Source organism: Panthera pardus, unplaced genomic scaffold (assembly GCF_024362965.1).
Source record: "Panthera pardus isolate Hobbes unplaced genomic scaffold, ASM2436296v1 HiC_scaffold_24, whole genome shotgun sequence".
Taxonomy (NCBI): Eukaryota; Metazoa; Chordata; class Mammalia; order Carnivora; family Felidae; genus Panthera; species Panthera pardus.
Window position 1 is genome coordinate 107,719,382 of NW_026526810.1, and position 24,279 is coordinate 107,743,660.

The following is a 24,279-nucleotide window of genomic DNA, read 5'->3' on the forward strand; positions in this document are numbered from 1 at the left end:
AATATAAAGCAATTTTAGTAGTCCTGATTTGCATTTTTCTCTTTTCTTTTCTCTCCCTCCCCCTTCCTTCCTTCCTTCCTTCCTTCCTTCCTTCCTTCCCTGTTTCTCTCTTTCTCTTTCTTTCTTTTTCTTTCTTTTCTTTCTTTCTTTCTTTCTTTCTTTCTTTCTTTCTTTCTTTCTTTCTTTCTTTCTTTTTCTATTACTAAAAGCTTTAAAAACAAAGATGGACCTGGGCCTCTCCCAACCTTTGCTTAATAATGGGGACATTTCAGGACCAGACTCCACTTGAGGCCTTTCGCAGAGGGTATGGGACACTGGTGGAGGGGCGCGCATGCAGCTGAGTCTCCCCTCAGCAGCGGGATGAAGGGATGCACACAGGAGCCCCTGGGCATGCGCTCTCTCAGACTTGGGGGGCCCGAGGCCTGCCCTTTGTTGAGGAGGCTGAGGCCTTCAGCACCTGCCTTTATTTTCATATAAAGTAGGAATATCTTTATACTCTGACTTGGGACAACCTCTCTGCTCTCCCAAGCTTTCCTGAGTCACTGTTAAGAGTGCTGGATGTCTACAGAGCTTCCTCTGTCCACATTGTGGATCCTACAGAAACAAATGTAGGTCTGTCGTTCCTGAAGTGAATTAATAGCAGTTACTAATACATCCTGCCCCCCGCCAGCCCACTGTTTCAAAATCAAAGACTCCAAACCCACACCCATCCCTATCCCATACAATCCTGGCTAGCCACCACAGAAAGCATGAACGTTCAAGCTCTGAGAGGCCTCTTTGGCCTTTCTTCCTTGAGAGCAGCGGCACTGGTATTAGAGACGAGGACCTGAGATCAAATCCAGCCTCCAATTCTCACTAGCCGGGTGACCTTGGACAACTTGCTAAGGCTCTTCAAGTCTCATACGTAAAGCAGAGTACGAGTATCTACTTCAGAGCGTTCTTTTTTTTTTTAATATGAAATTTATTGTCAAACTGGTTTCCATACAGCACCCAGTGCTCATCCCAACAGGTGGCCTCCTCCATGCCCATCACCCACTTTCCCCTCCCTCCCACCCCGATAACGCATGTGAAGTGCTTGGTGGGGTGCATGATCCTTAGTAAGTGTTTACTAAATAGCAACTATTATTCCTTAAAAGTAATATGACCCCAATTTGATGTCTGAAAGTATTATATCTCCAATCATTAAGGCAGAAAATAAGGGGAAATCAATACATAGAACTGGTGACCCAAGACATGGAACAGGTTGCAAAGAGAAGTCAGGTCAAGAAAGGACTGGCTAATACAGGATGATCGACCCCAAATGAGCTCTTAGAGGGGCTTGTAATGTCAAGGGTGAGAGTACAGATACTGACTCACATTTTTCAAATTGTGGCCTTGTCAGCAACAAGCTCTGGGCTGGACAGACCACACGTCATAAGACACTGCGCTTGTGATTTTTAGTGAACGGATAAAATAGAATAAGAGATGCCATCGACAACTCAGTGGAAGACAGGGCAATGAGGACAGACATTAGTGGTGGCATAAGGAAGTGAGGGTAGCTGGCTGGGGCCACTGGCTGGAGGGTGTAGTGAGGGGAGGAGACGGGGTGTGAGACGCCCTCACTGAGATCAGTCACGGGGAAGGCATCACATCTGTTTGGAGTTAAGGCGTTACCTTGCCTGGAAGCATGAGAAATCCCTTCCAGCTCTAGAAAACCAAGTAAGCTCTCGGTTCTGCCCAACCCAAATGAAGCCACAAGAACATTTAAACTGAGTGAGAATCACCAGCCAGGTCTTGAGTTCTCTTTCAGGCATGTTCTTCCTCATTTCAGTCAACAGCAACATCGTCTATCCAAACCTGGGATCACCCCTGATCCCTTCCTTTTCCTCACCCTTCCCTCTCGACCCCACCTCAACCCTAATACATCTGCCACCATCTTTCCCTCTGCTACCAAGACCTAGAGCAAAACAACATTGCCTCTCCCTTGAACTTGGTAATAGCCTCCTAAGAGAGATCCCTGCCTTTGCCGCTTCCCTCAATTCCTAACCCCGTAACAACCCAGGATTGTCCATTAAAAATGCAATCTGGGGGCGCCTGGGTGGCTCAGTCAGTTAAGCGGCCGACTTCGGCTCAGGTCATGATCTCACGGTCCGTGAGTTCGAGCCCCACGTCAGGCTCTGTGCTGACAGCTCAGAGCCTGGAGCCTGTTTCAGATTCTGTGTCTCCCTCTCTCTGACCCTCTCCTGTTCATGCTCTGTCTCTCCCTGTCTCAAAAATAAATAAAAACGTTAAAAAAAAAAACTAAAAAAAAAAAAAATGCAATCTGAGTCCCATCACACCCCTGTAATTGGAATAAATACAAAGTCCTTATCATGGTCTATAGTATCTTAGATCATCAGCTGCTGGTGACCTCAATGATTCCATTCATAACGTTCTCCCCTTGCTTGTGAGACCCAGATACACTGGTCTTTCTTCCTGTTCCTTCAATTTTTAAAAAAAAATTTCTACGTGTATTTATATTTGAGGGGGGACGAGGGGCAGAAAAAGACAGAGACAGAATCCAAAGCAGGCTGTGGGCTCTGAGCTGTCAGCACAGAGTCCGATGCAGAGCTCAAACTCACAAGCCGTGAGATCATGACCTGACCTGAAGTCGGATGCTTAACCAACTGAGCCACCCAGGTGCCCCTGCTTCTGTTCCTTAAATCAAGCCCCTTCCCACTTTGGGCATTGTCCTTGCTTGTTCTCTGTGCCTGGGTCTGTCCTTACCCTCAACCTTTGGGTCTCCACGTAAGCATGGAAGGCCTAGGAGAGGCCTTCCACGGCCATGTGACCTTCTTCAGTATCTTTCCTCCCCATCGTCTCTACCTCCCCGCCACAGGTCACTTTCCCTCGTGTCCCACCTGCTTGTTTCCTCCAGTGCACTAATCACAGCCTGAAGTTAGCTGGTTAGTTTGTTAACTTACTTGCCCAGTCTGTCCATACTGGAAGGTAAGGGCCATGGTGACAGGGAGCCTGTCTCACTTGCTGCCCCCGTCCTAGCACCCGGCACGGAGGAGGCCCTCGCTCATGACTTGCTGAGGGACTAAAGGTGGATTTCGAACACGCCTGAGAACACATCTGCCTCTTTGCAGCAAAAACTCATTAGGATCAACAACAAAAGCCTATTCTGATAGAACGCCTAAGGATTTCCAGAGGGACAAAGAGACCAGAAGCCCAATGTCATCCATCTAAACCCTCAGCTGACTAGCCCGCTCCATTTGTCTGTCTATGGGAGAAGCTCTACAACAACAAGCCAGGACTGAATGCATGGGGTGAGGCTGGGCAGGGCTCTGACCTGCCCGCCCTGCTTCTCCTTCCAACTTTCTGCTGAGGGAGGAGCCAAAGCACGTAGCACTTCTCGCTAAGACCGGGCTACACTGCTCGGAAAAGATGTCCCCGGGGAAATCTCCCACCAACAACAGAGGGATTAGGAAACCCATTTCTGGGCTGCCTGGCTGGCCTCTCAGAACATTCCTTTGCCTTGAGGACACCCAATTCCAAATCAGGCCTCTGGTCCTCAGGGTACTGCAAAGGGAAAGGCGCTCTTTAGCCACTGAGTTCCTTTAGGGTGAAAGGGAGAGGAAGCAGCATTTCTTTGTTGAATGGTGAATACTGTATTGGAGGAGGGCCCTGTGGATTTGGCTTTATACAAGGAAGGAATCTAAGATAATATATACATTTACAATCTCAACACCATGGGAACTTTCTTATTTCATTCCCACGTCAGCCGAACAACATAGGTATTATTGCTTCCGCTCTAAAGAGGAGAAAACAAATTCTCAGAGAGGTTAAGTAACTTTCCCAGAGTCACAGAGCTCGTACCCAGCAGAACTGGGATTTTAGCACATGTACCTTATTACTCCAACAGTTTGTTTCCTACAAGCAGGTGGATCAACTCTGGATGCCAGCCCTGAGCTGTGGCCACAGTGAGGAACCACAGAGGTCTCCCATTTAAATTCAGGCGGCAGGTGAGAATTAAGGTTAACACGCGGATCTGCATTGTGTTGTTGAGTAGGTGGCTTCCTAACCCTTTGGCCTCCCTTGCTAGAAGTAGTCTCTAAATAGTCTCTGACTTGGTGACTTCTTCCCTTCTGATTTCTACTAAATGACTCTTCACCGCATCGAGAAGGGTCCTTTTTCATCGTTTCTAAATGTATCCTGGCTGCTCCAGGCCAGCTAATGCTCAGAAAGCTTCCTTGAGCCGGGGCTGTGGGACAGAGCTGACCGTGGACCTTTCAGCTTTTCTGGGGCAGCGTTCAGAAGCCTCACATCTCTGTGTTGAGATATTTTAAGTCTTCTTTCTCTCTCTAGTTGGGCACCAGAGCAGACCCCTCCTCTTCCCCTGGCAGGTTCCTGGCCCTGATTTGAGGCAGAAAAGCCCCTCCCATTTCCAACCATACCCTGACAGCCCAACACTGACATTCCCCTCACCCTTACCAAGGTCTGGGGGAAGATTCCTCATCACATGAAAAGGTTTAGGGTGCCCTGATTGATTTCCTCTTGAAAACAGGTGTCCATAGGGTCCCCAAAACAGTGCTTCTCAAATTTTGATGTGCCTATGCATCATCTGGGATCTTGTTAAAATGCAGATTCGGATTCAGTAGGTCCAGGGTGTGCCTGAGATCCTGCATTTCTAACAAGCAACCAGTACACCACCATGCTAGTGTCGGTCTAGGGCCCAAGACTCCTTGGAGAAGTCTCTCTGATTCTATTAAAAACTTTGGGAAAATAAGAGAGCTTCTCAAATGTTAGTGCCAGTCAGGGAGAAGGAGGCTGGAATCAAAGGCTAGCGTTTCAGCCAAAGGCTGGAGTTATCAGGTCCATTTTGAGACCACATTTTGAAGGGGAAACTGGAGTGCACCCAGAGTAGGGTGACTAGTATGGTGAAGGGTCTAGAAACCAAGTTTCAAATTAATTTACTAATATTTATATGGTGCTCGCCTCATGCCAGGCACTGTCCTATTCAGACACTTTACTTATATTAGTAAATTAATCCTCACGACAAACCCGTAAGATAGGAACGTGCCAGGTAAGGTGCTCTTCTCTCTGCGTGTACTATCTCATTGAATGTTGACCATAACCAATGAATTAGATACTATTTTTATCTCTATTTTATAGCTGAAGACCTGGACACTCAGAAAAGTTAAGAGACTTGCCCAAGGCCATAGCTAAATAAGGGGCAGACTTGGGATTTGAACTCAGTGTGGGTCTCAAGACTGTGCTTCTAAATGAGGTCTGATGTGTGGACCCATAGGAGAGAGGTCTGTTGCAGAAGATGACACCACTCCAAATGATTCTGGGGCTGTCACAAATACTGTTTCCAAAGCACCGAGGCCGTTGGCAGGGAGGCAGGCTTCGACTCTACCAAGCATCATCACATCAATATGATGAACTGGCTTATAAGGGAGTGGCTGCCCCATTCCTGGTGGTATTAAAAAGTAGGTTGGTGACCATGCATGAAAATGGTCATGGAAAGGACTCCTGCATGCTATAGAAAGTCAAGTAGATGACCTGTAAAGGTCCATACCCAGTGGTATACTGGTAAACCAGCTGTCTGGGGGAGAAAAAAAAAAATAGGAACTCTGATTTGTGGCATACGCCTTCCATAGTGTAAATACTCCCACTGTAGTCAATTTCAAGCTACTAAGTTTTAATAAGCAACTTGCAAAATTCCCAAACATTTAACGATAAGCTCTTATGAACTAGTAGGATTTCGTTCCAGCACATGACTGACAGTGTCAGAGTCTACTAAAATGTTTAAGAGATGTTAGGATGACAAAAGGTGGTTCTGATTGATTTACAAAAGATTTTACCCATGCTAGTGGCTCCTCAAAACGGGTAACTATCTGATAAAGTAAGGTATGAGTGGGTTTATTCAAACAAGCCTTTGGAAAAAAGACTCGAAGATTTGGCTTTTAAACGAAATCTTGCCATTTACAGTGACGTGGATGGAGCTAGAGTGTATTATGCTAAGCGAAACAAGTCAGAGAAAAACAAATACCATATGGTTTCATTCATACGTGGAATTTAAGAAACAAGACAGATGAACTATAGGAGGGGGAAAAAGAGAGGGAAACAAATCATAGGAAACTCTTAATGAGAGAGAACAAAGGGTAGATGGAGGGAGATGGGTGGAGGGATGGGCTAGCTGGGTGATGGGTACTAAGGAGGGCACTTGTTACGATGAGCACTGGGTGTTGTATGTAAGTGATGAGCCACTGAATTCTACTCCTGAAACCAATATTGCACTGTATGTTAACTAACTAGAATTCAAAAATTTGAGAACAGAGATTTGGCTTTTAAAAGGAATGTGGGTGGGTGAGGAAGCTGTGGTAGGTCAAATTTCTAAAAGTTCCATTGAAGATGTTCTGTCCTAATCCCTGGAACCCATGAATAAACTCTGGCAAACTTCCATAATGTTATATGATATAGTATATTATATAGCACAGTTGAAATATCACTCCCATAATGTTATATGATATGGTATATTGTTGACCTTAAAATAAGGAGATTATCCAGGTGGGCCTGGTTCCATCACATGGGCCCTTAAAAGCAGGGAGCTTTCTCTGGCCCAAGAAGAAGGGGAAGCCAGAGATTTGAACCATGAGAAGGACTCAACACATTGTTTCCAGTTTAAAGATGAAGGGTGTCACATGAGCGGGAATGCAGGTAGCCTTCGGCAGCAGAGTCGTCCCTGAATGACAGCAAGGAATGAGACCTTCAGGCTCAAAGCCCCAAGAAATAGGATTCTGTCAACAACCTGAGTGAACTTGGAGGCAGGCATTTCCTCAGAGCTTCTAGACAGGAGCCCAATTCAGCCAACATCTTGATTTCAGCCTTGTGAGACCCTGAGCAGAGAACTTAGCCACACAGTACCAGAACTTCTGAACTACAGAACTGTGAGATACTAAATGGATATTGTGTTAAGCCTCTCAGTTTACGGACAACGTGTTACACAGCAATAGACAAGGAATATGGGAGGCTTGCTTATTTTACAAAGTCAGGAACTGAGCCAAATGATCTCTTAAAACTGTCTTACTGTATCTATTTTGTAATCAGAATACTTTGTCCTGATGGCAGGGCCACTGCTAGGCTCTACGCACCTTTGTACAAAATGGAGAAAAGATACAGCCCTGGAGATACACAGCCTGGCAAGGGCAGGGCGCTTTCCTCTGGCTTGCATAGCCACACGTGATGCTGGGCTTGGCATGGAGAGAACTGGTTGGATTTTTAGCCTCCATTCAAGGGTCTTTATGCAATGCACAGCCTGCACAACTGTAAGCAGCAGCCCTGCTTGGCAGACTCTTGTGTGATTCACTCACTACTCCACACACATGCCGGAACCAACAGCCACATAGGACAGGCTGAGGCACAAAGATGGATTTCGCTGAAGAACTTACTACAACTTGTGGGGCGGGTGGTCAAGTGGGTGGGAGGGTGGGCAGGCAGGGAGGTACAAATTGGGAGGGAGGGGGTTTGGGTGTGCACGGAGGAGCATGCACATGATCTCTGTTCTTTGGCATCTATTCTGGACCCTTCCAAGCTGCTTGTAGCTTCTTTATAGCTATGACTACCTGAGCTGATCAGAGAAAACCCACAAAGATACAGCTTCCCCTGGGCAAAACTGCAGGAACATTTTGTCTCCACTTTTAGTTAACTCGTGACTGCTGGGCATGTCCATGGGCACAGAACCACAAGTCTGATGATTTGGTGGTCATTCTGTCCATTCTGGAATGTCTGGGCTCATAACTGAGAACTGTAGCTCATGACTGATTCACTTGCTCTCCCAAATATCCACTTCCCCAATGCCTGAAGAGCTTCTTACCTGTGGCTAAAGGGAAAAGCACATCTGAGATGACTGTATAATTACAGATCTAGGCTTTAGGATATGGTCAGAGGCGAAGTGGTACCAAAAATCCCCAAAGGGCCCACTCACTCTGTTTCCCAAAGGTCAGGGCAAAGTGATGGAACTTTTATTTCTTAGAAAAAACATTTTTTTAATGTTTATTTATTTTTGAGAGAGAGAGAGACAGAATCTGAAGCAGGCTCCAGGCTCTGAGCTATCAGCATAGAGCCTGGCGCACGGCTCGAACCCACGAGCTGTGAGATCACGACCTGAGCTGAAGTGGGATGCTTAACTGACTGAGTCACCCAGGCACCCCAGAAAAGCAGTCTTCTAAAATAGGCATCCTTTCTTCTGAAAGCTGTCATGCCTTGTAGGGCAGCTCTACGGTAGAAAATATTTTACATAATAAATTTTTATTCTCTCCATTCTTTCATAGAGGATAAAGACTGAACCCTTCATCCCAGGAATTGAAAGCTCTCTGTAGTGTCCGTCCATCCATCCATCCATCCATCCATCCATCCCTTTATCTTCTCACACTTCCCCACACAAATTCTACACTTCAATTCTCCTCATTATGCTCAAAACATGCCATGCTTCTCCTCACCCTGGAGATATTCCTTCTTCTCTCCCTTTCTCCCTTCCTTCCTCCATCCATCACTCTATGGACCCATCTATTCATCCATCCATCCATCTATTCCTTCATAACGATAACACTGAATAATGAAACCACTTAATGAAGCTGCATTAAACTGTATAATAAAATACTTCACTCAGCAAGTATTTATTAAGCACCTAATGCATGTCAGACATGATTCTCAAGCAAGAATTTCTGCCTTAAGAGTTCTGTGTAATGGGAATTAACCAAATGATTACAGTAAAATGTGATCAGTGTGACGATAGGGGAAAAATAGAGCTGAGGAAGCACATGGTCTAGAATGGCCTCACCAGAGGAAGGGGTATTTCAGCAGAGTCCTGAATGAAGATTCAAGTTGGTTTGGCCAAGAGGAGGAGAAAGAGTCTTCCAGAGAGAGGAGATGCCATGTGCAAAGGCTTGGTGATGAAAATATTCATGGTGGCTTCAAGGTGATGAAATGAATTCAGTTTGGCTACAGCACCAAGAGTGAGAGGGAGGAAGTGGGAATAGATGAGTCAGGAGAGAAGGCAAGGTCAAGGACATAGAGGGCCCTATGAGCCACATTAGGGAGTTTGGGATAGCCTGCCCTCCTCTCTACCTATCTAGGTTCCCCTTATTCCATTAAATATTACCTAGGTACCGCCTAGATCTGGAGGAGACTCTTGAATATCCAGCCCATGCTGGGTTCTAATGTTCTGACTATTGCACTAGACTAATCATGTATTGCCTGATGCATTTCCTGGCAGCCTCACAAGTAATTATCTTGCCTCCCGAGCTAGGCTGGATTTCCAGGGCTCGGAATATGTCCTGCTCCCACCTCCTTCTTTGGTTCTTCTTCAGGGCTTAGCTCAGGTCTGGGTACAGAGTTCCAAAATGCTTGCTGGATAGATGGCTCCTGATTTATCCATCCATCCATCCATCCATTCACCTGTTAGAGTAGGCAATTAAATAGACATGAGGAGGAGGAGAGAAAGGAGCATAACACACAGACAACTTCCAGGCACCACCCGGTCTCTGCCCAGACACAGCCCCATCTCCCTTATACCAACCCCTTTTGCAGTGTAGCACAGATTGATAGGCAGAAGATACAGGCTACAGAGACCTGCCCAACATTGGATCATGCACACTTAAGAAAGTTATGCACACGTATCCACTAGTAACCCTGAGGCTATTATATCATTACAATACCATTTGCATTGTGGTTTGGCCTCCCACCCCCACCCAGCGGGTTGTGCTTAGGAGGCTCATGGGAAGATGACACAAAAGGTTGGAAGGGAAGAAACCAAGGCAGATTCAACGGTGGAGCAATGATAACAAAATGGAGGAGAGGAGACCCAAAAAAAAAAAAAAAAAAACAACCCATAAAAGAACACAATGAGAAACTCTGCAAGCTGCCACCCGCCCTAAGGTCAGCAAGCTTCTCTGCTTCTGGAGTGTACTATTGCTTTCTGCTAAATAAAAAATCATTTGCAGGGCACCTGGCTGCTCAGTTGGTTAAGCATCAACTCTTGATTTCGGCTCAGGGGACAGCAAGGAGCCTGCTTGAGATTGTGTGTCTTCCCCTCTCTCTGTCCCTCCCCAGCTTGCACACATGCTCTTTATCTCTCTCTCAAAATAAATAAACTTTATGTAATTTTTTTATTTTTAAAATTTTTCTTCGACGTTTATTTATTTTTGAGAGACAGAGCATGAGTGGGGGAGGGGCAGAGAGACAGGGAGACACAGAATCCGAAGCAGGCCCCAGGCTCTGAGCTGTCGGCACGGAGCCCGACGTGAGGCTTGCACCCACGAACTGTGAGATCATGACCTGAGCTGAAGTCGGACGCTTAACCAACTGAGCCACCCAGGTGCCCCAAAATAAATAAACTGTAAAACAAACAAATAAAAACCCTTTGCTACTTTAATTCTCTGTTGAGTCTCTTGACTGAATTCTTTCCTTGGAGAAGACCAGGACTAAGGAATCCTACCACCCACCACCCCCGGGAACACAGCCACTCATTATTTATCACAAGCATGTTCCTGCTGTCATGAATCTTACACTCTTGTGATGTGAACGTGCACAGAAAACATCCCTTTTGCTGCTTCCCTTTGCTTGTGTGGAATCTCCACAAGGTAGGGGGTGCTATTCCGCTCTAGGAAATGTACTATCTCGATAGAGGAAATCAGCTTACTCACGTGCCTCAGGCAGCCCCAGGTCAGTCTTGCTTTGACCATATCACAGACCTCAAGGAGGCTCCTAAGCTTGACTACTTCTCACGGCCACCAGGCAAAGATGACAGCATGTGGGTGTGTGTGCACGCATGCTCGCATACTGGGAAAATTAATGTGCTCGTGCATTGTCCAATTACAAGAGTGCTCTCATCTCTTGAAGTCGTGAGACAGATTTCTCTCCCTCTTCGCTGCGCTGTGGCGGGGAGTGCTTCATGTTCCTGATTGTGCGTGTGTGCAGGTGAGTGGGAGCATGATGGGGTGGAGTGAGGGTTAGGAAGTTCCACTGTAAGGGGGAGAATTTGGCCTTCTTGAAAGTAGTCTCTGTAAGGGCCTTGCCCAGTTACTCTCACGAACTGTGAGATCATGACCTGAGCCACAGTCGGATGCTTAATGACTGAGCCACCCAGGCGCCCCAGGGATCTCATTTTTTAAGAATGATTCTGATCCGGGGTGCCTGGGTGGCTCAGTCGGTTGGGCGTCTGACTTCGGCTCAGGCCATGATCTCACGGTTCGTGAGTTCGAGCCCCGCGTCAGGCTCTGTGCTGACAGCTTGGAGCCTGGAGCCTGCTTCGGATTCTGTGTCTCCCTCTCTCTGCTCCTCCCCCACTCATGCTCTCTCTCTCTTTCTCTCAAAAATAAATAAAGCTTAAAAAAAAAATGATTCTGATCCAAGCAGAAAAGAGAGAAGACTATATTGTATGGACATGAAACTTCAGATCCAAGAAAAACCTTCTAGTAATTAGGAAGAGAGAAGGGCTGGTTTCTAAGGACCTGAGTCAAACATTGTCAAAGCTCCTTACGTCCTCCTTAATTCCCTGTCCACTAGAGCACATATAAAGTCCATACTGTTGGTGGATAATTTCTAGAGATCCCAGTGAATAACAAGTTCTGCGAAGATTACTGTCCCCGGGCTGGGGGGAGAAAATCCTTCAATTAGAGACTTAACTACATGGAAGATCAGCTTATTCTACAGACATTTTCTTGACTGAATCAATCAGGGACTAAACTAAGGCGAAGCCGCAGCCTTGAACAACGGCGGTGGCTCTGTTCACACACAAGGCAGAGGGAATGCCGCCCCCTGGGGTTGTGCAGTGTAGCAGCGGCTCTGGGTGAGGAAACAGCACACCGGTGACATGTCAGCCATTGTCACCGTGTGAGTGTATTGTGTTGTGGGTCCCAAAGGAGTTGTTAGAAATTTCTGCCTGTAAGACTTCTGAATGAACTGTTTTCCAGTTCACTGGAAAGGGCTCTTCCCTTCTTCTGCCAGCCAAATGGCAAATTCTTGTTTTGTACCACACAGAGGCAAAACGGGGCCCAGGCCGTCAAGGTTGGGAGCCAGAGGGCCTGAGTCCCAGCTCCATCTCAGCTGCAGGAGTGCTGAGCACTCTGTGTCCCCTGCTCTGATGTGACAACCTAGCCTGCTGCTAATTTCACAGAACCTGGCGATCTTGTCAGGAACGTAGTAGGCAAACTTCTTGGAGGACAGAGTCTAAAGGCAGAAGCTAAGATTTTCACAAGGGTAAGGGGAATAAAAATCCTATTTGCTTTGTGTTTAAAGCTCTGACATTCTGCTGATGGTCAACAGAAGAGGCTGATACAGAATAGAGAGTAACAGATCCAGGACAAGGACCGGGGCAGGGGGGGTGCGGAGGGCAAGTGAGGCATGGTGCAGAATTTAAGGGTACGCCAAACCCTTGATCAGCAATCAGATAAGTGGTAGTTTTTTTTAAACTTTATTTATTATTGAGAGACAGAGAGAGACAGAGCATGAACGGGGGAGGGTCAGAGAGAGAGGGAGACACAGAATCGGAAACAGGTTCCAGGCTCTGAGCTGTCAGCACAGAGTCCGATGCGGGGTTCGAACTCACAGACTGCAAGATCACGACCTGAGCCAGGGTCGGACGCTCAACCGACTGAGCCACCCAGGTGCCCCTGGATAAGTGATATTTTAATGCACCGTTTTAATTTATTTATTTATTTATTTGTTTTTTATTTTTTTAATATGAAATTTATTGTCAAATTGGTTTCCATACAAACACCCAGTGCTCATCCCAACAGGTGCCCTCCTCCATGCCCATCACCCACTTTCCCCTCTCCCCTGCCCCCCCATCAACCCTCAGTTTGTTCTCAGTTCTTAAGAGTCTCTTATGGTTTGGCTCCCTCCCTCTCTAACTTTTTTTTTTCCTTCCCCTCCCCCATGGTCTTCTGTCAACTTTCTCAGGATCTACATAAGAGTGAAAACATACGGTATCTTTCTTTCTCTGTATGACTTATTTCACTTAGCATAACACTCTCCAGTTCCATCCATGTTGCTACAAAGGGCCATATTTCATTCTTTCTCATTGCCATGTAGTACTCCATTGTGTATATAAACCACGATTTCTTTATCCATTCATCAGTTGATGGACATTTAGGCTTTTTCCACAATTTGGCCATTGTTGACAGTGCTGCTATAAACATTGGGGTACAAGTGCCCCTATGCATCAGTACTCCTGTATCCCTTGGGTAAATTCCTAGCAGTGCTACTGCTGGGTCAGAGAGTAGGTCTATTTTTAATTTTTTGAGGAACCTCCACACTGTTTTCCAGAGCGGCTGCACCAATTTGCATTCCCACCAACAGTGCAAGAGGGTTCCCGTTTCTCCACATCCTCTCCAGCATCTACAGTCTCCTGATTTGTTCATTTTGGCCACTCTGACTGGCGTGAGGTGATACCTGAGTGTGGTTTTGATTTGTATTTCCCTGAGGAGTGATTTAATGCACCATTTTTCAAAGTCAGAATTAATCCAAAAGTCCACGACGAACAAAATATCACAATCCACTTGCAGGACCCACCTCACCTTGACCCTGATCTACGCTAGTGGTCATTGGGTGCCTTCTGGTGTGACGGAGAGAATGTCAGATTGAGAAGCAAAAGACTGGAGTCTGAGTTCAATGGCTTAACTTACTGCCCTATCTTTACTGCTTTTTCCCTAGCCATCCACGCTCTCTGCGCGTATCCGAGGGCAAGAGGCCTCATTTCTCTCCTGGGATTTTTTTGTGGGTCATGATACGAGCGGAAAAACACAACCCTTGCTTTTGGAAACTGCGGGTCCCACTCAACTCAGTGTGTATGTATGTGCGTGTGATGTCAAGTAGGGCTCCTACTTCACTCTCCGGAGCTAACAGCTTTAGGCTTCCGGGAAGCCAGCCAACTTCCTCAACCTTTCAGAGTCCATCACTTCATCACAGCTCCCCCTCACCTGTCCTTCCTTAGCTGAGGAAGCACCTGCCCTGTGGGACAGGCCGGATCTCCACAGTGCTCCCTATTTTTAGACAATAGGGAAGGACTGGGGGCGGGGGGAGGGTGGAATGTCTTCTCTGAGAACATTGCCTTTGCACTGGGCTCTGGACAGATGGCGGCCAGCTGTCTGTGGCCCCCGCTTCTGCCTCCCTGACCTTGTCGGTCCTGGTCCACTTTTCCTCTCTGCCATTCCGCCCAACGCAAACCACCGTCACATCTGGCTGGGACCTTTGCAATAGCCATCCAACCCAACTCTCTGTTTCCATTCCTCTTGCCCTGTTGCAGTCCATTCTCCCCTCTACAGCCAGAATAAACTGTTACAAATTTATTACAGAAAATCATAACATTCCCTCCTTAAACCTTCAGTAAGTTCCCCTTGCACTCAGCATAAAATTAAAATTGCATAATGTAGCCCATGAGTTCTGAGACACCAGCATACTCAATATCATCTAGAGGGCTAGATAAAACACAAAATGCTGGGTTCCATCCCCAGTGTTTTGGATTCAGGAGGTCTGGGTCAGGGTCCAAGAATTTGCATTTCAAACAGGTTCCCAGGCAATGCTAACCGCTGGGCTTCCTGCTCCAAAACCACACTGAGAACCTAATCAAGCCTGCAAAACTCAACCTTGCTTCCCCACAGCTCACCTTCTACCGTTCTTCCTCCAAGACAGTTGATACTCTATCCTAGATGTGTTTGCCTTCTGCTTTCTCAAACCCGTCAACCTCATTCCTGCTCCAGGGCCTTTGCAATAGCCGTTTCCTCTGCCTGGAGCTTTCCTCCTCCAGATATTCAGCTTAATGTTACTTCCTTGTCCACCCAGTGTGACTGGCTCTCCAGCTACTACCCATCAAATCACCCTGTTTTGTTTCTATCGTGTTTAGTTGTTTGTTTATCTGTATATGGCCTGTTTCCCTCAACCTAATGCAAGTTCCATGAGGGCAGAAACTGTGACCATCTGATTTACCAGCACCTAAACTATCTTTGGCACATAGATGGTACCCACTATATGTTTGTTTGTTCAGTGAATGAATGGATGAATGAATGAATGAATGAATGAATGAATAATGGATACTACCAAGTGGGGGAGCCAGAATTTGAGCCAAGGACTGACTGCAGAGCCTATACCCTTAACACTTCCCATGTGATGACACTCGTCCAAGTGCTGTGGCAGAGCTAAGGCTGGTCTCCCTGACTCCATTCTTGCCCATACAACTCAGTTCCCTTCAGAGCACAGACACTGGGATATTCTTATGAAAAGGTCACTTTAATCACTCTCCTTTCCCTTCCCAAGCAAGTCTAAACTCCCTTCCTGGCCTTCAACACATGCATGAAAGGAGTCACCTTGGCTAGAACCTGGCTCTGCTGTCACTTCAATTACTCAGTCGTGACTTCATTTGAGTATATTTTCCATTGTTCCTTCCGGTGACTGATGCCATGAAAATAATCATTCATTCTGTCATTCAGGGGTTCAGAACGTGGGCCCTATGGTCAGAGATACAGTAAAATCTTAGATGGCAAGTAACTTGTTCTGTGAGTGTTCCGCAAGACCAGCAAACATTTCTAATAAACTTAAACTTGATAAACGAGCCATGTCCTGCAACAGAAGTAGTACATGACGCCGAATGTCACAAGATCATAAATGAACCAATGGTTCTCTCTCTCTTGCTGCAGGATTGTGGGTGATCATCAATGCAATGTCACATTTCCACAAAATCCTCAAAAGAAGGCAAGACCAAGTGTCATTGGATAAGTTCCTTGTTAAAGTTGCATGAAAAGAAAGATCCCTTTGAGCCAATAGATAGCAGTGATTCCGTGACAGTGAAAGCTGTCCTACCCACAATCCCTCCTGTCTCTTGTCTCTCTCACACCAGCCACGAAGGTTTTCAAAGGTAAGTACAGGCTAATTTATTTTTCTTTATATTTTGTATTATATTACAGTATTGTCATCATTTTTACATGGATATGTTTGAGTTGTAGAATGAATCATCTGAGTTTCCATTATTTCTTATGGGGAAATTCACTTTGATATACAAGTGCTATGGATTATAAGCATGTTTCCAGAATGAATTATGCTCACAAACCAAGGTTTTACTGTATCTGGATTCAGGATGCAAGAGTTTTAGGACCTGGCAAATTACTTAGTCTCTGTGAGTCTCGGTTTCCTTGTCTGAAGTGGATATGATAATAAAACCCACCTCATAAGGGTTTTGAGAGGATTGAGACAATGAAGTAAAGTTTGTAGCATGGAAACTGACACATAATAGGCAGTCAGAAATGTCGCTTAGTTTGGTGATGGTCTGTTGTTTAAGTAATAACTGGAGCGACCAGTAAAAGGATTACTCTTTCCTGGGGCACCTGGTGGCTTAGTTGGTTAAGAGTCTGACTCTTGATCTCAGCTTAGGTCATGATCTCACAGTTCGTGGGTTCAAGCCCCGCATCAGGCTCTACGCTGCCAGCATGGAGCCTGCTTGGTATTCTCTCTCTCCCTCTCTCTCTCTCTCTTCCCCTCTCCTGCTCACGCGCTCTCTCTCAAAATAAATAAATGAACATTTTAAAAAATATTTTTAAAAAGGATTATTCCTTCTCTAGTCTCCAGGATAAGGTCAGAAGAGGGTGCGATGGTTGGAAGTTTGACAAGGGCAGGGCATTTTCAAACTCCATGGTTGGCCTGAGGAACAATTATAGACAAAGGAGAGGACTGGAGAGGACTCAGCATCCCCTCAATACCATTCGTCACTTCACATCACTGCGTATTGATCTTAGCCTGTTTTAGGAAGGCTGTTCACAAACGGGGATCATCTCGCCCCAGCACCTGCCCTCCCCAGTGTTACTGAATGCCTTTCAGAGGGCAGCCTTGCCTACTATCCAACACTTCTTTTTGTTCTCTCCTGGGGCTGAGGCTGTTCATTTACATATTTTTATCCCACCCCATATTTCATGAAGAGAGAGGGTCTTTTTCGAGTCCCCACGGGGGTTTGTGTGGAGGAAACAATGGTGCCAATCTGTCCTACTGAAGGCTCCTCAACCTTGGAGAAGTTCTCCACAAGAGGTCAGGTAAGTGGAGGAAGCGTTTCAATTCACTTCCACCTAGCCTGATCCTGGCTGTTCCTCTTGACGGCTAAGCCCCGCATCCACACCTTTTCTTTTCCCAGAGATGCAAGAATTTGACCTTGTAGTCCCAATCAGTGCCAATTTCTGAAGCCCCCACTCCAATGACTTCCCCTGATTCCCCTCCCTCACTCTGTTGGCCTGGCTGGCTGGCCCAGCCCAGCTTGGCAGTGGGAGAGAGTCTGCTTCCCTTTCACCGCACATCTGTTTTGCCTCCAAATGCCGCCTCTCAACCCTGTTCAGGGCTGGAAGGTTTGCCGTCAATACGCATTTCGAGCACAACACGTGCACCCTTCTGTCCCGGTGGTGGAAATAAAATGGGCTTGGGAAAGCCTGGCCTCACAGAGGCATAAGGACCAGCTGACAGGAGCCAGCCCAGAACACCTCTGGAACCCTCGGTTAAAGACACGTTTGTTTATACCGCACATCTGTGGGCAGCTGCCTTTCTGACGACATTCGGGGCATGAAACAGTCAGGCAGAGTCGTTCACCTGAAACAGAAGGCGGTGACACTCCGGGGTGATCAAAGAAAACATATCAACAGTGACAGTAATATAATACATTTAAGATTCTGCGTCTGCCTGGAGGGCCTTTCATCAAGGATTCCAAAGCACATTCTCCAGATCTTGCCCATTCATCTGTACGGCATCCCTGGGAAAGAGCTGGCAGGTAGGTAGGAGCACACACTATAAATAGAGTACCGTATCATTATCTTTGATGCGAATACTATGTATTTAGACAGCATTTCTCTGAAGAGCTAAAGGGCTCCACACACATTAGATTATCTAATTCTAACTCATTCATACGGCAGCCCCCACACTGGCTGCCTTGCAGGTAGTCTGGAAAAGCTCTGGATCCACAGACACTCACCACCTTGATCGCTTCTCCCTCCTCCCTCGCCCCTGCTTAATTCACAGGCACTTCCCAGCGCCGCTCCCGCTAACGCTCAGCAGCCAGTACCATAGCTTGACTCACCCTGTGTACGTGCCACACGCTTGGTCTTATGCCAGTGATGCCAAGGGCCGTAGGAAGAAGACGTGATACGTGTTCTTCCTGTGGGCTTTCATTCGGGTCCAGTTTGTTGAGTTTTGAAAGGCTCATTTGTACGGACTTCGTGATTACTATGAAGATACAAGTCAGGGAACAGGGGGCGCTGACCACACAGGCCCCCGGTCGAGGCTAAGCTACGAGGATAGCCCCCCTGTTCACCTTGAAAATGCACATCACCTTTAACACTGATCAAGAGGGAAAAAAAAACAAAGACAAAAAACTGATCAAGAGGATTTTCTTCCGTTGTAAGAGCATCTATATTTCCCCTCCACTGATACCATCAGGGACGTGAGGTTCTTCGTTTACGTACTCGTTGTCCACATCACCGTCGTGAAGAATCAATCAAGCGTGTAATTATTGCCTCATTTGTCTTCCCCACTGTCCTAAGCAGTAGGAGGGCAGGGCGGTACTTGTTTTAAGTACAGGCGCGTAATAGAACTATTTGTTGAATGACTGAATGAGGGAATGAGTGACGGTGTGAATCCCAGCGAGCATTCTAATCATGCCCTTTGTTGTACTGGTTTCAGTTCCATTTTAGGGCATCATAAAGGCCTCCGCTCCCTCTCTGTGTCATCACGCACCTGGGAAATGCAGTCTCACCAACGCTTGATCCCCTCGGCCCTCAAGGAGACAGAGGGGCTGCTTGGGAAGAAACCAAATTATTTTCCCTCTCCTCTCTGTTCCCAACACACTCAGACGAATCTCACCTGGCCTCAGCTTGGTTATATGACTTTCTCGAAAAGCCCACTGTCCCCAGCAAGCTCTCCCACCTGCGCCTGTATATGTGGTGTGGTGGGGAAAACACATGACCTCTGGGGTCCCAGACACCGGAGTTAAAATCTTAGCTCTAGTGCTTACAGCTGTGTGACCTTGGCCAAGTTCCTAAGCTCTTTGAGTTTCTGTGTCTTCAGCAGTAACATGGAGATGATAACATCCACATCGGGTGGTGTGCAGGCTAAATGAGAAGACACAGCAGCAGGCTCAGTAAATCACTATTCCCTGCCCTTCTCTTCTATCCTCGACCCTTCCTTTAACTCATCCTCCCTCCTGGCTGCCACTCATCCCTTGGATGCTTCTAACTGTCACCCCTAAGGTTTTAGACTCCATGCTGGAAGTGTTGAGACTCAGACTATATTTAGATGCCTTAGCTCTTTTATCTTTTACACCACTGTGTTGCTATGGTGATGGCTGGGAGGGAAGGAGGAGGACAGCCTGAAAGGGAAGATGGAGCTCAGCCATGAAGATGGGTAGATCTGGCTGGGGACTGCTCCCAGTGAACTGGTGCTCTCCAAGGACCCTTACTGTGTATTCCATCATCAGGAAGTGCACAAGGAGACAGGAGGAGGCCCTGCCTAGTAAAGGTTCTTAAGAAAAGGGGAGATAAAGAAGAATGACTATTGAAAATTGCTCGCTCTGCTGGCCCCGTCACAGCCTTAGCTTCTGGAGCCTTCCTCAAATGGTTTCTCTATCAAACAAGTCCAGAATCAGAAAACGGGTTTGGCAGGAGAATGGCATCATGATGTTATAGTTTGGAAGATGCTCAGACCAGACTCCTTCCCAAGAAGAAAGTCCCCTTTCTTGCTGCTGAATGTGGGGAAACTCTTGTCCTGCTCAGCTCTGAAGAACTGGTGGAAGAAACAAAGAGATCAGTGGAGCCACATCACAGCACAGGATTGTCATGGATTCAGTTCGTAGGGGGAACTAAAGTCACACAAGGGCAGAGAATGATTCTTTATCCATAATCAAAACTCTACATGCTCATTGGATTTGAATGTGAGCGTGGCAGGCTCTAAGCTGATGATAAAAACTTACACTGTAGAATAAGCCAGTTTTCATAAAGGTACTACTCACACATCATTTCACTGGATCCTAAAAATGGCCTGATGAAGTAGAATTATCTTTACATGAGGAAATGACACAGAGAGATTGGCAACCTGCCCAAGTCACACTTTTAATCACACAAGATTTTAACTCCGGTGTCTGGGACCCCAGAGGTCATGTGTTTTTCCCACCACACCACATATACAGGTGCAGGTGGGAGAGCTTGCTGGGGACAGTGGGCTTTTTGAGAAAGTCATATAACCAAGCTGAGGCCAGGTGAGATTCGTCTGAGTGTGTTGGGAACAGAGAGGAGAGGGAAAATATTTGGCTTCTTCCCAAGCAGCCCCTCGGTTTCCTTTGAGCTGGTAAATGGCAGAGCAGGGATTTGAATCCAGGCCACCTATGCTCCAAATCCAGTGTTCTTTCCATACCAATGAATATCACAATTTCTTAAAGCTGAAGAAATTTGTGTCAAGAAGGAAGCCTACAGTGAAGTATAACCAAGCATAGCAGTCAAATCAGAGGTGCTGCTGTTGAAGTGGGGGGGTTCCTCTTGGACAACCTCTCCTCCCAGCCTCACATGCTGGGAGAGAAAGTTTCTCAGAGTGTAGTCATGGAAGCACCCATATTACAAACATCTGGGGTAACTGTTAAAGTGCTAATTCCCAGAGCCCAATCCCAGATTCTGATTCAGTAGATCTGGGGATGATGCCTAGGAGACTACATTTGGACAAACATCCCAGGAGATTCTTATAAACACTAACTTAACTGGAGGTAGACTAGCAAACTCTTGAGCCAAAAAATTGGGAGATGGGACATAACTGTATGACCTCTTTCTCTTTTCCTATCTGATTTCGCAAGTGCATTTATAGCAGCCTAGCCTGAGGCATCTCAAAACAATCAGGCTGGACTGTTTTTTGGTTTCCAACTGCCCTTTGGGTCTCCGCCAGTTGCTAAGCCCTGGGCTCTAGACTACAAGCTGGTCATCAGGGTCCAGATGAAATCATAGCCATTGTCTGACCTTGGTGGGTCATCATTGTGCCTAACACAGCAGATATGCATCCAAAGAAGCTCTAGGTCAGGGTAGGAAGAATGGGTACCACACGCAAGAGCACACAAGTAATGTTTATCAGGTGAAAAGTCCCAAAGGAGCATGTGAGATTTGGACTAAAATATACTTATTGGCCAAGAGCAAAGTCTGGAAAAATATACAGGGATGTGAAAGCTCACTCGTTGATTTTTCACTCACTGAAGGGTTGAGAGAACTGTACAACAAAGGAAGGAAGTTCTAATGATGCAGCTGAAGGAGGAAGTCAAGATTAAGCTAAGGTTTTTAGCTTCCCTATGTTCTAAAGACCTAATGATGCCCCCCTCCCCTAAAAGTAATGGCTTCCTCTGCTCCAGACACTGTGCTTTACACAAATAAGTCATTTAATCCTTCCCAGTGTCCTATGAGGCACTATTAGAGTTTCTAGTTTGCAGGTGAGGAAACTGAAACTATTAGAAGTTAAGTAATTTTGCCCAAGGTTACTCAGCCATAAGTGACAGAACCAGGATTTGATCCCAGTGGTCTGATGCCAAGGCCTGTGAATACTCTTACCCAAAACTAGCCCATAAAATAAGTGTAGGTCCAATTAAGTTATCATGATGAGGGTTTTTTCAATCTCAAATTATTTCAATTTTTCCCCAATTTTTTGGCGGGGGGGATGATCCCTATTTAGCTGATATTTTTGAGGAATCCGGTACTGGGTAAGTGAAGGAATGTCTCCAAGAAGGTTATTTTCCCAATTTTCCCCCCTTTCGGCTTCCTGATCTTTCAGTAGATTGCATTTAAAAAAATTTTTTAATGTTTACTTACTTTTGAGAGAGAGAGACAAAGCACAAGTGGGGGAGGGGCAGGGAGAGACAGAGACACAGAATCCGAAGCGGGCTCAAGGCTCAGAGCTGTCAGCACAGAGCCCGACGTGGGGCTCGAACTCACAAACCGTGAGATCATGACCTGAGCCGAAGTCGGACACTCAACCGACTGAGCCACCCAGGTGGCCCAGCAGATTGCATTTTTAAAGCTGTCTTTTAAAAAATGTGTTTTAAAAAACCCCACAACTAAGGACTACAATACATTTATTATGTAAGTCCTGCCTCTAAGGCAGAGCCACTGTCCCATCTGCCCCAGAAACTTTCCCCAGTGACTTGGCCCACACACCGCCTCCCATTTCTAGTTTGTAGCAACCACTTGGCATCCAACACCGACAACCTCTCTCTTCTCCCATCCTTACTGTCCTGTGAGCTCCATGAGGGCATGGCCAGGTTGTACATCTCTGTTTCTCTAGCGCTTGGTTACAGTGAGGTTAACTTGAGCCACTGAGCATTTATAAAGGAACAGGAAGTTGAACGAAGGGAAACCAAAATTGAAGGAGGCCAAGGAATTATGGGTACAAGGGGAGGTGAGAATGGGTAGCCTGAATTCACCAGCTTCCTGCGCCATTTTAATATAGGTGGAAACACTCTTGAATACATCTTTCCTTTCCCATTTGTATGATTCTCCGGGATCATAATCTCCTCTACTTATCACTTGTCCTGGGGTTAAGAAGGGATAAGTAGGAGAGAAAGGAGGATAAGGACTGAAGGAGACGTGACCTAAACTTAAATCGTGATCCCAGCTTATGATCCAAAGGAAGTTGGCTGATTCTAGTTTTAAAGCACTCCTAAATTCATTCGGCAGCTAATGGACATTTAGGCTCTTTCCATAATTTGGCTATTGTTGAAAGTGTTGCTATAAACATTGGGGGTACATGTGCCCCTAGGCATCAGCACTCCTGTATCCCTGGGTAAATTCCTAGCAGTGTTATTGCTGGGTCGTAGGGTAATTCTATTTTTAATTTCTCGAGGAACCTCCACACTGTTTTCCAGAGCGGCTGCACGAGTTTGCATTCCCACCAACAGTGCAAGAGGGTTCCCGTTTCTCCACATCCTCGCCAGCATCCGTGTTGTACGGAAACCATTTTGTCAATACATTATATTTAAAAAAATAAATAAAATAAAGCACTCCTAAATTCAGATGCAACATGACTGGTTTCTACTGTGCCATTTTGGAAACTGACCTGGTTCCTCACCCCAGCGTGTCCCTCAGATTCTGGCCACATACGTACAGTAATTCATTTTTTTTCAAGAATTCATCCCTCAGGCATGTGGCCCTCTGCTTGAGATTTCTTCTCTCTGGATAGCCCTTCACAGTTTATGAAATGCTCTTTCATGTATGACCATTCAAGAGTTTCCCAACTACCCTGTGGGGTAGGCAGGGCAGTTATCAGGGACCGCACCCTGCTTACTGCTGAAAATGGAATTGTGGGGTTAGTTTGGGTCTATTTCCTCTCTCCCAAAGGAAAACGAAATCCTATTAGAAAGGCAGCTGGCGAATGTCTTAATTTGGGGAGAAAGAAGAGAAAGAGATGAGCCAAAGTTAGTGATAATACCAGACAGCAGACAACTGACCATGTTTTGCATTCCTAGCTGCCTAAGTACCAACTTCCAACACAGGAAGAGTAAGGAAGGAATGCCACTAATTCTTTGCATTTGCACTGGGTGCTTCTGTTTACAGAGTTATTTCATTTTATCCTCACAACAACCTAGTGACATCTGTGTAGTTACCACCACTCACCTTTGAGGGGTGTGGCAATTGAGACCAGGAAGAATGAAGGGATTTACCTGAGGTCACACAACTGGTAAATGGCACTGCTCGGATTAGGCTCACATCTTCAGATGACAAGCCAAGGATCTTTTCAATACTCTATTCTTCCTTCCTCCGAAGAGCTCTACCCAAGCCATACCTGGGGATTCTGAAGGTAACAGAAGAAGTGACAGCAGCACTGACAATTAGTCGCTGAATCGGCTTTAATTAAATGATTCTGAACAAGATCATCTCATCTTGGTTATTTTCCAAGATGGAGGTGGTATCCCACATGCTTAGGCATCTTCTTTATTTCACAAACTTCCCTGTCTTGCTTCCTACAAGTGGCTGTAAAGTTGCCTTTTTTTAACCATACCCTCCATTAAGAGTAGTTTCAATGCTTTTCGCTGACAACTTTCTTGGGCTGGAGGATAGAAATCCTGTGGGTGGGTTGTTTTCTTTTCACCCTGTTGGTCATTATTCAGCCAAGCTTAACACATTTCTGCCTTTTCATTCCCCACCCCACCCCCACCCCCACACACACACTCTGTCTAGTCAAGTTTCTAAAAAAGCAAATTTGTCATTGAAGCCATCAGACAGAGCACTTAGCATTTTCCTCACATGCACACACTTTCAAAGTATT

The 24,279-nt window shown here is 46.1% G+C and overlaps 1 protein-coding gene across 7 annotated transcripts in view; it reads right to left on the reverse strand.

The window, feature by feature from the left end:
* SLC8A3 (solute carrier family 8 member A3) overlaps nucleotides 1–24,279 on the reverse strand; it is a 144,509-nt gene that overhangs the window by 19,902 nt on the left and 100,328 nt on the right. The gene's annotated exons all lie outside the window — the stretch shown is intronic.